The following is a 13,849-nucleotide window of genomic DNA, read 5'->3' on the forward strand; positions in this document are numbered from 1 at the left end:
CACAAGTAGGGTTTGTTACCAGTGGTGATGTGATTTGCAGAAATGAGGAACAGCTCTCAGTGAGACTTTAAACAAAACAAAATATAGTCTTCTCTTGGTTTACAAGTAGTTTTACTCCTGGAAAATTTACAACATATCGAATTTACAACGTATCAAAAGATACTGTGTTTATATAAAAAACAGAATTCAATTGTAGGCCCAAGTTATTAGAAACAGATTTTTTATCTAAATAGATATCTGGTGGGACAGTGGAAAATGGTGTGATATGCAAGGCAAGGCTTTGTTTATGTGGAACTGTCTTGTGCACTGCAAATCTTTGGTCAATGGAATGTGGGATGAGTGGCAGTGCACCAGCTAAGAGTCTAGGGTTAAGAGGCAGATATTAGCTTCAGAGAACTACAACCAAAAGGACACTTATGGATATAAATATGAAGAGATATAATAAAGAGACTTGTTGTAAGAAATAGGCTCATGCAATAATAGAGGCTGAGAAGTACAGACCTGTGGGGGGGCAATGGTATAATTTAAATGAAAGCCTGAATCCAAAGGTAGAAGATCAATGTCCCAGCTCAAAAACAGGCAGAGAGAAAGAACTTTTTCTTACACAGCCTTTTATTCAATTCAAGCCTTCAACAGATTGGGTGAGGCTAGGAATCTGCTTTCCTCAGTCTGCCAACTCGAAAGGTAATCTCTTCTAGAAATACCCTCACAGACAAACACAGAAATAATGTTTAACCAAATATCTGGGCATCCCATGGCCCAATTTAGTTGATGCATAAAACTAACCATCACAAGGCATGACGTATTTCTGCTCACTTTTCACATACCTCTGCTACCTCCACACAGAAAATATGAACTGGGTTATCTATTAACCCAGGAGGATAAAAGACCTGATTTCAATATGCAAAGTGAAAAAAAACCCAGCCATGCTCAGTCTAGACCACCTAGCCCTCAGCCAATTTACAGATTTGTGAATGAAAACAAATGACTGTTGCTTTATGTCACTAACTTTTAAAGTGGTTGATTAAGCAGCATGATGTGGCAATAAATGTCTGATATATCATGAGACTGTTCTGTTTTTTTTCAGCATAAAGAATGTAAGTATTGTTAAAAGAAGAATAGGAAAAGCCAATAAGAAATTTATGATATTGGATGTGAAATGGATAGATATTAGGAAAAAGAAGTAATGGGTAAAATCTAGGGAAAAGATAGAAGTTAACCAGTGTAATATAAACATAAATGCTTAATCCAAGCCATATGAGTTGCTGGGCATTAGAAAAACCCTTGAATAAATCATACCAATGTGTATTTCATGAACTCACTCCCCTACAATCACTTGGAAAGATAGTATATGCAAAGTTTCCTGTATCCTGACAGATTAATGCAAAAGTAGGCAGAGATGCAATAAGGACTAAGGCCCATAGTTTTCACAAAATAAAGCCTTTGTTATCAAAATTCAAATCAGAAGTCATTTATCCTTTTAGATTTTGAACACATATAGCATTAAGTAATGAGTAGACCCAAAGAAAACCCATGAGTAGTTCATTTTTTTATCAATAGTTGTGCTTTCAAAAGGATTGGTATCCTCCACAAACTTGGCTTCTATCACTTAGCTATTTTAAAAATTAACTAAATATACCATTCTATCTAGTTATTAATGTTCTGATATTTTTAGGGCTTTTATTCAATGACAAAGAAAATAAGTTATGAGTTTAAAAAACCTTGTATATAACCACAGGCAACTGATCTTTCATGTTCTAATGAAATAGAAATTATTCTTAAATAATTCATATATATTTTTAAAGGTCTTTGGGCAATGCTATATGTTTGTAAGACTACAAAAACTTAACATACCTTCTGAGAAGTCAAAGAAATGAAGTAAATACAATTAATATAAGAATCACAGAGTCTATAAGATAAAAACAAGCTAGTGATGATAAATAACTATGCAATACATTTGACAGCCCAGATAAAATTGACACATTTCTTTTATAAAGGTAGCACAGTAAAGCTGACATAAGAAGAAACTGAAACCCTGGATAGCCTTTATTAAAGAAACTAATTTGTTAAATAATCAGAGGCATATTGATGAAATTCTACTACTTCAGTTAGCAATAAGGTATCAGTAATGGGTCATCAATTGTAACAAATCTACTACACTAATGCAAGAACTGGGAACTGGCAGGGGATGAGTAACTAGGAACCCTGTACTTTATTTTCAATTTTTCCATAAACAACTCAAAAATATAAAGTCTATTAATTTAAAAGCCTCTGAAACTGTATATTTCATTTTAAACAAAAATTAACTCAAAAGGGATTATAGACCAAATGATAAAATGTAAAACTATAAAGTCTCTATGAGAAAGCTTTGAAGGAAATCTACATAACCTTGTGTTTGTTGGTGAGATTTTTAGACACCACACCAACAGCATGATCCATGAAAGAAAAAAAAGACAAAAATTTGACTTTATTAACATTTAAAAACTTTTTTTAATCAAAAGACATTGTCAATAGTATAAAAAGACAAGTCACATTAGGAGGAAATATTTGCAAACACATATCTTATTAAACACTTATCTGGTATCCAGAATATACAAATAACTCTTAAAACTCAACAATAAGAAAACAAGTAACGCAACTGAAAAATGGCAAAATATACAGACACCTCACCATAGAAGATATACAGAAGGGGTGGTATGCAGAAAAATTGTTCCCCAAAGATATATTCATTTCTTGATCCCCATAACCTGTGAATATTACCTTACACAGCAAAACATGCACTAAAATGCTCATAGATAGTTTATTGTTACTAGCTCCAAGCTGTAAACAACCCAAATATCAATGGATAAACAGAGAAATAAATTGTGGTATATTCACATAATATAATATATGCATTCAGTAATAAAGATTTGGCTATTGATACACGTAAAAACATGAATCTTTTCAAAAATACTATGTTAAAAAAGAGAACAGACAGGTACATACTGTATGGTTCCTTTTATTTAAATTTCAAGTAAACACAAAACTAATCTTTGGTGATAAAAATTAGGACAGTGTCTCTGGGAAAGGAGGAAATGAATGAAAAGGGATACAGGGAATCTTCTAAGGTAATGGAGATACACTTTTGCCCACACAGATGTATACACTTGTCAAACTGATCCAGCTATATATTTATGATCTATGTTTTCTGTGGATAAAAATTATATCATCATGGATTTAATTGATAAAACAAAATCAGTGCTCAGGAGACTCTCAGTTTCTTACAGTGCCAAAACTCCAAAGATATTTATTTATTTACTTACTTGTTTATTTATTTACAGCATCTCCCAATGTTGCCTAGGCTGGTCTTGACCTCCTGGGCTCAAGCAATCCTGCTTTGGCTTCACAGGGACTACAAGTGTGTGTGCTACTGCACCCAGCTCCAAAAGCATTTCTTAAATAGACAGTAATGAATAGGGCAATGGGTAATATAACGGGCAACATCCTTAAAATAAATATGGGAAATTTCTTAAAACTATTCCTTGGAATAGTGATGCCAAAGGGAAAGAAGACATTAGAAACAAGTCTACAAGGAGAAAAAAATAATTTCATGAGAGTCCAGGGTTCGCCAGTGAGTTTTCTTGGTCTGGTAATAAGAATTCAGAATATTTAGTACAGAGAGAGGGATGAATCCAATGTGTTTTATCCAGACCACTGCTGCTCAGAAGCCAGCTGATAGAAGAGAAATTTGAAGAGTCTGGAAATCAGTTTGTTGCATTCTGACCCACTGGAGTGAGCTCAAGTTTGGAGGGTAAGATGAATAAGGCCTGGGTCTAAAGGACTGTGCAAGAACAGTTTTGTGAAATTCTGGACAAGGTGCGGAGGTCAAATGACAGAATTGCTCATGAGGGGCTTATAATGAGGTCACAAGCCAAGCTGCTTTGCAGTGCAGACAGCTATGTGTGCAATTAATTAGGGGCTGTTTTCTCTGCCTCTGCCTTGTGGACTGGATACCTTGTAAACTGGAAGTTCTGGGAACCAAACAGCATTCTGGACACAGTCACACCACTTGCATGTCCATTGGCAGTAGCAAGGCTCTGCGAAGCAGCTTCTCAGACCTTGTGCATGGAACAATGGAATTTGCAGCAGGAGAGGGAGAACTTGACAAGCACATCCAAAGGACTGAAGTCAGGACAGTGGTAAATAGTTTTCACTGGAAGGAGATGCAAGGGGCCTCTGGGGCATTAGAAATACTATTTCTGTTTTTTGATGGGTGCTCTATAAAGAGATGTGTTCAGTTTGTGAAAATAAACTCAGCTGCACCTTTATCAAACACGCATTTTCTTTCTAAATAATATGCTTTAACAAAAAGTTTTAAAAATAATTTAAAATACTTCCAGCCCTTATGTGTCCAGTGTCAGGAGTTACAAAGATCTTAGTGGTTTGGCCTCTTCCTCAAGGTATTAAGAGTTTAGCAGGAAAATACTCATAAAGCAGCCACCATGACATAATATGAGAAGCACTCCAAGGCTGGAGTTGCAAGGGGCCGAGGAGAGACTGAGAGAGAGCTGTGGAGTCTCAATCCTTCTTTGAGCTGAGGACTGAAGGATGATTAGGAGACTTTTCCATAGATAAACATCTGTATGGTGGGAGTTGGGGAAGAAGAGATGGGAGGAGGGAGAACATTCCCAGCCCTCGGAAAGAGAAGATAAAAAATTGCCAATCTCCCATCCCATCAAACACACAGTCACAGTACAGCGAAAAGTGTGCCTAAAAGCAAAATATTCCAAGTATTAATACAAGCTTTTGACAGCTATTGGACAAATAAGATTTACTGAGGATGGGAGTGGAGGAATGGGAGTTGACCCTCAGCTCTAATTACCTAAGTCAGCAATAAGCAGCCCCTGCTCAAAGGCCACTGTATTGAATGTTTATAGCTATGTTCCTTTTTCATTCAAAATGAAAACAGTTTTATTGAGTACCAAAGCAATTTATGTTCTCACAACTTAGATGACCTCACTTACATTATTGCCTGGAATGATATCCATGAGAAAAACTGGTACTGCTTTCTTAGCCACAAGAACACCAATATGTATACATGTTAGAAAAATAGCATTGCAGGTGTATATTGAAATTAATATTTACCACCTCTACTAGTGTCTTAATTACAAAAGTTATATGTGCTATTGTTGGAAACTCAATTCAGAAATATATAAAGTAAACTATGTAAGGTCCTTTCCATATCCCCCAAAGAAAGAGTTTGGTCTTTGTTCTTCCAGACTCTGTAATATACCTGAAATTCTTCTTAGTAGAATCATACTATATATTCTGGTCATAAATTCCCATATTAAGAACATCTTCAAAATATTTCCATTTTACTATGTAGGTTCACCTCATTCATTTCAGTGGCTGTGTAGTATTTCACTATTTGGATTAACCATAATTACCGTGATCAGGTTCTTCCATTTTTTCACCACTACAAATAATGATGCAATAAACATACAAAATTCTGATGATTTGTCTTAGTATTCTGATCCATCTGAACATGTCTAGAAGGGGAGGGGCTAAGAAGTCTCTGGATTTTATCTCATCTCAGAAGCTGAGCAGGGTCAGGCCTGATTAGTACTTAGTTTGGAGACCACCTAGGAATATGAGCTGATGTAGGCTTAAAAAAAAGTCTCCTAGAAAGCTTATTCTGAGTGAAAGACAATTTGAGGACCATTATTTATGGTCCTAGGACAATGGCCTTGCATCAGAGGGGGAGAAATGATTATAAATACAGAGCACTGTATCACTGAGAGTGTCCATACACCAGCCCTCATACATTCACACATTGTCTAAACTCTCCAGGGACATCGAAAGCATAGGGCAGCATCAGCAGATTCCACAACACTGGAGCCAAGGTGTTCTGGGCAGTGAGAGGCAGGCTGGGCAACACTGTGGTAATGTTGCTGCAGGGACCAGAGCAGGGGACAAAGACTACAGGAGCAATCCCCAAGGACTTAAAGAATAGTGAGGAATCTTTGAAGCAGGCTGGGAATGCCACAATTGGAGTCAGAAGAGAACCAGAGAAATGATTATAGTTGCTATTGTGAGTCTATAATTTCTACCTCCACATGGATGTGGCCAATAGGAAACACAGGTTGCAAATTTAATTGGATGCTTCAAAAAGTAATAATCTTTACACTTAAATTGTTGTGTGTTCAATGCAGCTAGTGATGTGTTTAATATGCATTGACTGGAGCATGCTGTCATGTGTTGAAAAGAATGGTATGAGGGCAAACATGACAATGGCTCAATGGATTTATTAGAATATGACTTCTTAGATATGAAGCACAAAAATGAAATAAAATGGGCATGTTTAGAACTACTAAAAAGTGATATTAAAATACGTGTATTTTAAAAGAGGCTAGTTGGAGCTTGAAATGACAAAGTGGGTCACCTTCTCTACCCACTGCCAAAATGCATGGCTGTTCCTTGCTGCAGAAGCTCCCATGCTGCATGACTCAGCTGGGTAATTTAAAGCAAAGAATAAAATATCTCAGATATTTCTCTTAGATAAATTTTAGCACCCCAAGTTTACTATTTATCCTGCATAAATCTGCAGATATTAAAACCTAAATATTTGAAGAGATAGTATCTTAGAAATCAAGATGCTGGTGTTCCTGGTGTTTCTACAAAGGCAGAACTAGAACTTCAAGTTTCAATTGTTCAGCAATTGCAGAAGCAGTGACAGCAGTGAGGATTCACTGCAGTCACCGAAGAATAGGAGAATTGAGGTGTCTCTAAAAGCTCCAGATGCTCATTCAAAGGTCTGGACATACTGGATGGTTGTAATCAGGTGAAGACAGGCAGGGTGTATTGGAAAGAATACTGAACTATGTGTCTGCTTACTTGGTTTAGTTAATTATAAGCCATGCATCTTAGGAAAATTACAAGTTCTCTGAGTAATGAGAGGCCAGGGTTACCATAAAGACTAAATACAATGCTCTGCATGCTGGATACAAATATGCATAACTTAACAAGACCAGCTACACGATTGGCAGAGCCCAATGCAAAAAGAAAACATGGGGCCCCCTTCTCAGTGACAGCAGAACACTAAACCAAACATAGGGCTCTTCTAAATGTGAAGCTTTAGCCTGAACACTGTTCAGGCTAAAGACTCATGAAGCTGGCCCTAGGTGTTACCAATCCACAGATAGATGCTCCTTGAGAACAGGACTTTTATAACTGCATAGCTGAATCCTTCAGACTACCTTGCATTTGGTAAATATTCAGGAAACATTGATTGCTTCTGAAATTGCAGTATAATGAAAAGAAAATGGAATTTTATACATCAAAAAGGTATCCTCTCATTTTACAAGACAAATATAGAGACAAAAGAAAAGATACCTTTTAAAGTACAGTGCCTATGAAGTAACATGCTGGGAGCTTTGTGTATATTTTCCTTATGTAATTGCTACATAAAATCCTAAAAAGTAGATTACAAAATCATCTTTTCACCGCTAAAAATACTTAGGCTTAGAGAAGTTAAGAAACTTGTTCATGGTTAAAAATGCTCAACATATCTGATCATTAAAGAAATGCAAATAGAAACCACAATGAGATACCTTCAAACACCAGGCAGAATGGTGAGCATTAAAAAGTTAAAAAACAACAGATGCTGTCAAGGTTGCAGAGAAATGGGAACGCTTTTCCATTGTTGGTGGAAATGTAAATTAGTTTGACCATTGTGGAAGACAGTGTGGTGATTCTTCAAAGATCTAAAACCAGAAATACCATATGATCCAGCAATCCCATTCTGGGTATATAACCAAAGGAATATAAATCATTCTATTACAAAGACACATTCATAGGTATGTTCATTGCAGTACTATTCACAATAGCAAAGACATGGAATCAACCTAAATGCTCATCAATCATAGGGTGGATAAAGAAAATGTGGTACATATACACTATGGAGTACTATGAAGCCATAAAAAGGAATGAGATCATGTCATTTGCAGGGACATGTATGTAGCTGGAAGCCATTATCCTCAGCAAACTAATACAGGAATAGAAAACCGAACACTGCATGTTCTCACTTATACGTGGGAACTGAACAAAGAGAATACATGGACACAGGCAGGGGAACAATACACACTGGGATTGAGGGTAGGGAGAGCATTTGGAAAAATAGCTAATGCATACTGGGTTTAATACCTAGGTGATGGGTTGATAGGTGCAGCAAACCACCACAGAACACGTTTACCTATGTAACAAACCTGTACATCCTCCATATACATCCCAGAATGTAAAATAAAAATAAACATTAGAATTAAAAAAAAAGAAACTTGTTCATGGTTATACTGTTTTTCTCTAACAAGTCATTAATTCATTTGACAATATTTATTGAGCTCCTACTATGCTCCAGATACTACTTCAAACATGAGGGACAAATCACCAAGATTAATACAAGAACAATTTATCCCTAATCCTATCCTCAGTCTCCTAGGGTTTGTAGATTGGTGAAGGGAGACTGGCATTAATAAAAGAATCTCTTTTTTTTTTTTAAAAAAGGAAATTATAAAATTAGTGAGCTTCATAAACAGAATTGCTAGTAAAATATAGGGCACTCATATAATTTTAAGATTTTGATATGCAACAAAAAATGTTTTAGTGTAAGTATGTCTGCTATGGTCTGAAAGCTGGTATTCCTCTCAAATTCATATGTTGGAACTTAATTTCCAGTGTGATGGTATTAAGAGGTGAGGACTTCAGGGAAATAAGTAAGTTATGAGGATTTCACCCACATGAATAGGACTAGTGCCCTTATCAAAGAGGTTGAAGGGAGGTGCCTTGCCATGTCCATGTGAGAACATCTATGAGGAACAGGCCTTGATCAGACACCAGATCTTCTGAGGCCTTGATCTTGGAATTCCCAGCTTCCAGAATTGTGAGCAATACATTTCCATTGTTTATGAATTACCCAGTCTAAAATATTTTGTTATAGCAGCTGGAACAGACTAGGACAATGTCCCATGCAATATTTGAGATAATTTATATTAAAAATATTTTATTGTTTATCTAAATTCAAATTTAACTGAGAATATGACATTTTCTCTGATAACTTTATGAGGAAAAGTACACTGTATTAAAAGTAACCTCACAACAGAGGCTTAGAAGCTAGACTGAAATCTGAAGAGCATGATGAGTTAATGTGGTAGAGATAAGTTGGGGCAGGTTGCCAAAGGGGACTGATGATTAAAGTTTGCTGGGGATAGATGTGGTTTGGGGCTTATGTAAAATGAGGCTGCAGAAGTGAGCAGAGGCCAGACCCCCTAGGGCTCTGAAGGCCATGCAAAGTTTTTCAGTCTTTATTGCATTCAATTGATCTGTCATCACAATGTTCCTTCCGCAAATGCCCTTCCTTTCATTGACACCAAATATATAACTGTCTCCATGAAGTTGTTCCCAACCACCCATGTCACTCACTCCTATGACTTTTACCAAAGAAGTCAGTCCTCTTTAGGTCTGTCTTGCCAAACAGAATGGTATTTCACAGCAGATACTTGGTAAACATTAAAGGGGAAAACATAGCTTAGAAAGCCCATGCATTCTGGGTTCTTGCTAAGCTATCTAGTACGAATTCAAGTGCATCTGCACATGTGGTTTCCCTAGTGATAACATCTAACTCACTCAGCAGCACATTCTGGTCTCAACCATGGAACCATTAACTTAGAATGTCTAGAATGGGGCTCAGAAATTCTGACTTAAAAAAGCTCCCCATGAAAGTATGATATATAAAACTATTTGAGAATCACTGGTCTATTTGGCTACTCTAGGATTCTAATTCATAGGATTTCCAAATAGTAGAAAACAAGAGAAAGCTCTTGTTTCATTTGCCATAAATCTGTATGTACTGTACTCTTGACATGTAAGAGGGTTCAAGATTGTCGGAAGACTAAAGCCCATCTGATAGCATCCAGTCTTAATCATTTGTACTATATACTATCTCTGGGAAAAGATGTAGGAAGCATATGGTGCATTAAATGGTCAACGAAAATGTTTTAAATGTCAAATCAAATTTATCTATCTTCTTTATATTAAGCAGAAATTATTTTTCAAATTTGATCCCTAAAATTTTTAATTCATACATCTAATGACATAATACAAAATCTAATAGACCATTTATCTACAAAAACAGAGCCTGTAGCTTCATGTAAAATTTCAACATGAGCTAATTAAAACAAACAAACAAACACTTTTTCTATACTACTTATAAGCGAAGTTCAAACTTAAAATATAGCTCATCATATATTTCTCTGTTTCCTGGAGAGAAAGAATATTAGGACTAGAAAGCACCAAACCATCCAATCCATCCTGTCCATTTATTTCATTTTGTTCAATTCTACTCAATGGGGAAGCCATCCTGAAATGCAAATACTACTGCTGTCCCTAATTAGGAGGGGTTGTTTGTGTAAAATAAAATGTCTCTCAGTATTCCATTAAGGCATATTTCCAGCAAAAATTAAAATGGTAGCTTCATTCCTGTTGTTATTCTCAGCTGTCTCAAATAAAGAAACAGTCTCCAAATTCAAACCACTGCAACATTTTACACTGGTTGCTCAACTGTGCAGAGACTGAAAAGCAAAACAAAAGCAAAAACAATGTGGCAATGTTGCATCAAAACTACATAACACCTGCCAGGGGTGCCTTTCCTGGGTTTACAAATAGACTTCATTGAAATGATGAGTTTGTGTTTAAATGGAGAATAATATGTATGCTGTGAACCACAGTCAAACAGGAACCTCACCAACATGGGACCGAGAAGTACGCTGGTGAATTGTAGGTTTTCCCCTGATATAGCTGCACAGAATGAGGCATTTCGCTTTCACTACTCACAGAAATCTATCATTATATGGAGTAATATGAATAACAACAGTGGGCTGGTTAAGGAGGCATTTTGACAAATTACATGCTTTTATTCATACAATATGTCATCAAGTTTGCTTAACATTCCTAATTATAGGAAATGGGTTTTCTGGTACTTGTCCTCATGTGATATTTTGCACATTATGATGCTTTTTGCTGTAATCTCCTGGAGATTGGGAACTGCATCTTATTATTTGAAGCATTTCCACAATTAAGGAATATGATAGGGTTAAAAATAAATAGGACTTTTACTACAAGTTCTTAGGCCCGTCTGCTTCTCAGATCAGAGAAGCTACTTTCACTGTCATTGAGTCATGAAAAATAAATCTGATTTCTCCACTACATCAACGAAACACTCAAATGTGATCCAGAGCTTCTTTTTTTCCTTCTCCAGACGGTCAGCTGCTAATGGCATTAGATTGCATATTAGACTGTTAGGAAAAGTCTATTGTCTGCATTTGCTGTCATTGAGGTCCAAATTTTATTAAAGAAACAATGCTGGGAAGTCTATATTAATTTTTTAAAACAGAAAATTGTGTGTGTGTGTGTGTGTGTGTGTGTGTGTGTAGGGGCCTTGTTTACTAGTATTTTCCATTCATAAAGAATTTGTATTTGCAAAGTCAAAGCTCTCTTAAATTACCTCTTTTGTCTTCAAAACAACCCTGTAAGGTACATAAGAGCTAGTATAAGCTATTTTTCACAATTCTCAAAGGTGGAAGATAAACCCAAGAGGCTGAGTAACCTGCACAAGGTGACATAACACAATATTTAAGAAAATGGTGACAAGCATCTATGTCTCTGGGTTCCTTGATAACTGCTTTTCTTCCTCCCTCCGTTTCTTTCTTTCTTCTTTCCCAACCCAGCCCCCTTTCATTCATTTTGCCTATATACTGCAGATTTGGGCTCCTTCAGTAAAGCCAGTAGAAAAACTTTGTCATTGGGTTTCCAGAAAGTGGCCTTTAAAATAAGAATAGAATGGATCCGGATCGTGGATTCGGTTTACTATTTTCCACCGGAGAGTGTATTATCAGTGGTGTTTTTAACGCGTGGTTTTTATGCCATGAAAGAGGAATGCGGCACATTGTTTTGTAAGACATTCTTCAACCCCACTTAGAGGCCAGGCCTCCTGCCAAAAATCCTGAAGAATGGTGGCGCAATGGGTTGGCATTACAGAACCCTACGAACCTCAATACCTAGGCGTTCACATGAAAACTTGCCACGAGCACGAGGCCTTTCGTAACTTACCATAGAAAATGAGTGAACGCCTAAGAGATTAGTGCCACATTCTTCAAAATTAAGGATAAGAATTAAACGGAAACTACCGCGCTCTCAGCTAAGTATGAAGGGAGTAGTTTCAGCAGGAGAGGAGACCATCAGGCATCCCTGTCTTGGAGCCTTAAAAGGCTCCCCATCTCCTCGGATCCCCGGGGAGCGCCCGGTCGCTGCGGCGCCTTCCCGGCATTGCGGCGCACTGCGGAGCCGCCTGCCCGCCTGGGCCGTGGCGGCTTTCCTCGCCGCCACGCGTCGCCGCAATCCTCCCGCACCCCACGGCCCCGCCGGGTCGCCACTGTCTGCGCAGGGCGCGCCGCGGGGCATCCATCAACCGAGAGCCTTTGACGCACACATGCGCGCTCCCAGACGGAGACTCCGCCGCCTGCCCCCACCCGCCACCCTCGCCCGCCCCTCGCGGGTCTGCATTTGCATCACTCACACACGTAGCGGGTGACGCGAGCGCCCCCCGCTCCTGCCGTCCAGGCGGCACCTCCAGCCCCTGTGACTCAGCCCCTCCCCCTCCGCCTCCGCGCGTCGCCGAAGGTCCCCGCAAGCCCATAGATCTCCCGATCGTTCATCTGCCACGAGGTGCTGGCTGCTCCAAGCCAAGTTCATCCCCAGATTCCGCAGTCCCCCTGGGCCCAGCCCGGGGCGCTTCCTGCGAAGCTTTGGAGGAAAGTCTTCCCAGTTCTAGAACCCAGGCGGAGGGGAAAAAGCCCACTAAGACAAAGAGTCAGAGAAAGGGTAGGCTGATGGCCTGCACTGCCTTCATCGCCATCTGAAATCACCTCCGTAGCTTATTTACCGGGAACGCTCCCTCTCCCCTCCGGGCTTCACAGCCTTCGGTCGGCTGCGCCTCGCCTGGAGCACAGTAGGCGCCCAGTGGGTTTTTGCTGAATGAAGGCGTTGTGTAGGAAGTGCAGGCGCTGACAAAGAGCCTCAGCCCCGCGGGCACCCCTGCTCTCCAGCCCTCTCTGGCTCCGGCTTAGACGCTACACAGGCGCTTCGGGAATGTAGGTGGGAGAGTTTGAACATTCCTGGTGTTTCTTTCAGGTTCCCTCAGCACTTACTGCGGCTGCCTCTGCTCTCCCGCCACCCGCACATCTGCAGCGGAATCCCCGTTGAAAAGTTGAACCTAAGGCTGCTATGAAGGTACAGGTCCCAGTACCCAGCCCGGGGCTCCAGGATGCTGGATGTGAATCTACCTATCCCTTCTCGTCGAATCACACAAGCAAAAAAGAGCCTGGCGGTCCCTGCAGACTCGCCCCTGCATCCCCGCTGTTGCCCACTCACCTCCCCTGGAAATCCGGCATAAAGTGTGACCCAGTCCCCAGACCTACCATAGCGAACCAGGAGTCACTGTGTCTATTGTACCCCGACTTTCCAGGTTCCTCCCCAACAAAGGTGCTTACCCAGCAGCCGGCACCTGCAGCCGCTTCTCCCGGGGCAGGCGGGGCAAAGTTGCGCTTCTGAAAGGCAGCAAAAACTTCCCCAGGCTGCAGCGCCCGGCCACCAGTCGGGAAGAGAAATCCGGCAGCGGGGGAAAGTCTCCCCGCGGATGCCCGCCTCGCCTCCCCGACTCACCGCTCCAGCCGTCGGAGACCCTTGCTCTGAGTGGCGTCAGCACTGCAGCCGCCTCCGTGCGGCCGCCGCTCCGGCTCGCTTCCCTGGGCAGCCTCCGTCT

General features: G+C 39.8%; 1 protein-coding gene across 3 annotated transcripts in view; it reads right to left on the reverse strand.

Annotated features, from left to right (window-relative positions):
• The window catches only part of SV2C (synaptic vesicle glycoprotein 2C), a 289,177-nt gene extending 275,328 nt beyond the window's left edge, over window positions 1–13,849 (reverse strand). For 2 of the 3 annotated variants that reach the window (XM_008991919.5, XM_008991918.5), the window contains exon 1: window positions 13,750–13,849. The gene's annotated coding sequence lies outside the window, so the exon portion shown is untranslated. Of the gene's footprint in view, window positions 1–13,577 lie in introns of all 3 variants that reach the window. The other variant, XM_002744849.6, reaches the window with a different exon arrangement.

This window comes from Callithrix jacchus, chromosome 2 (assembly GCF_049354715.1).
Source record: "Callithrix jacchus isolate 240 chromosome 2, calJac240_pri, whole genome shotgun sequence".
Lineage (NCBI taxonomy): Eukaryota > Metazoa > Chordata > Mammalia > Primates > Cebidae > Callithrix > Callithrix jacchus.